The sequence below is a fragment of the Limulus polyphemus genome, unplaced genomic scaffold (genome assembly GCF_000517525.1).
Source record: "Limulus polyphemus unplaced genomic scaffold, Limulus_polyphemus-2.1.2 Scaffold5451, whole genome shotgun sequence".
Lineage (NCBI taxonomy): Eukaryota > Metazoa > Arthropoda > Merostomata > Xiphosura > Limulidae > Limulus > Limulus polyphemus.
This window is the reverse complement of record NW_013671061.1, coordinates 11057-13239: the sequence shown is the minus strand read 5'-3', so window position 1 is coordinate 13239 and position 2183 is coordinate 11057. Positions and strand designations below refer to the sequence as shown.

Sequence of the window (2183 nt, the reverse complement as noted above, 5' to 3'; positions counted from 1 at the left end):
ATTTGTAGTTGATTAAGATGTACTTTTCATGACTTTATTTAAGATAATATGGATTAGGACCAGTTTATAGTAGTATGTAAACATATTAATTTTATTATACATTCAATTATTTCTCTTTTACTTTGGTTTCTTATAGACTAAGAGGTAATATTAAGTATAACTAATTGTAATTTTTTAAGATTGTCTTGTTTTCTATTCAAATATAAATAATATAATGTTTTTTTTATATATTTATATTTTCAAGGTTGAAATTAACATAGCTTGGAATTTTTCATGTATTCATCAAGATGCTTTTAGGCAAATCTTTATACTAAATGTGCCAGATGAATTATTAAAAGAACTACAAAACCTCGTTGTTTGAAGATAGATGCATGTAACACTGCCATGTTTTTATTTTTATTTTGAAACATCTACTTTAGTAGTTTTAAGTTGTTGTTTTTTTAAACACACATGTCACCTCTGATTGGCTAAATATGTTATTGTTTTTTTCTTTTCTATTGCAGGAATTAGTGTATATTTATTATTGTTGTTCTTTTACCTATGGGCTGGGCATGTATGCAGGTTTGCCTTAGAGACACTTGATGCAAACATGTAAAATTAGAAGCCATAGAAAAAATCAAAACAAAATGAACACTGAAACACCAATAACATAGCCATATTATTATCACACTGGCCTCAAATACATTTTGGTATTCTTTCATTATTTGTACTTTAAAGTTAGGTAGGCCCAGTGGTCAGTGTGCTGGACTCTGAACCTGAAGGTTTATGGTTCTCATCCTGTTGCAGTAAAAATGCACTTTACACCTTGGGGTTATGGACATGTTGTAAAAGTGATGGTCAAATTCTACTATTTGATTAGAGTAGCCCAAGAATTGTCTTTAGATACCATTTTCTAGTCTATCAGTTTAAAGTTAGAGATGACTATCACAGATAGCATTTGTGTAGATTTGTGAAACAACCAACTAATCTTTCATCTTTTTTAGATTTACGGGAGGGTAGCCACCTACCTTACTGAATTAGGTATGTTTTATCTATTTCTAATTTTGGCAAATCCAAATGGACGTAGGTTATTTTTATACGTCTGTTCATAATTTAGAATAAAATTTAACCAGAATCTAACTGCAAGAGTTCTAATCCCTATTAATTGTAGTAACAGATAAATACTGTCATACAAGTTTATCAGAATAATTTATACATCTTGAAAAAATATATACATTTTATTGGTTAACGGATTCAAATTCTGCATAAGAGGAAAAATCACTTATTTATGTTGGCAAATTCTAAAAAAAATCAGCTTTTTTGTGCTGTAATTAAACTATTCTCTGTTTTGACTTTAAGAAAAATATTTAATTATGGTTTGACACGTAGATACAGACCACTTTGGAAATTAATTATTCCTGATGATACTTGTTAACAACATAAATAGCAAAATGTTTACTTGATGAACTTAAGTTTTGTTCTGATGGCTGTAGAGGAATGTTCACACTTTTCAAAGCACAATGTAAGGTCTTATTTCTTTCAAAAAATTAATTTATGCCACATTATGCCTGAACTTAGAGCATAAAATGTTATCTAAATTCTTACCAAACATAAAAACTTTAAATGACCTTTTCTATTTGTACAGGATGTGGTAAAAGTTAATTATATAGGAAGTAATCATGTATAATTATGTGGAAAATTACTAACAGCAGATGGAGACACTTTCTTATTACTTTGCCAGTCCTAGTTTTATTATCAACCAGCTCTGAGAGTTTTGTTAAGTAAACCAATGAATCAGTGTGAATATTTAGTTATATGATTATAAAGCCTTGTGATCACAATAGTGATAACTATTCACATTGCTAACAAAAAGTATACAGTATTTAAATAAAAATACTTGTGATAAGTTTAAAGTTAGATGGTTATTTTATTTGTTTTAACTCTCCTTGCATGGTTGGGGTCAATGTGTGCATGCCATGATCTTTTACATAGTGACTTTCAACTTGATATTATGTATTTGATTTAGTGATAGTTCATGGTAAAAGAGACTAAGTACCATATACAGTGTACATGGATACCGAAAAAACCCTTGTAAGTATGCATTTCAGAGGCTCTAGAGGCCATGCAAGTATAATATGTAAACTGTACAGTGGACAAAGTATTTTTGTTCTGCACATGAACATCAACTTGTTAAAGTCTGACAT

The 2183-nt window shown here is 29.2% G+C and overlaps 1 pseudogene; it reads left to right on the top strand.

The window, feature by feature from the left end:
• The window catches only part of LOC106472592, a 62032-nt pseudogene that overhangs the window by 50249 nt on the left and 9600 nt on the right, over positions 1 to 2183 (top strand).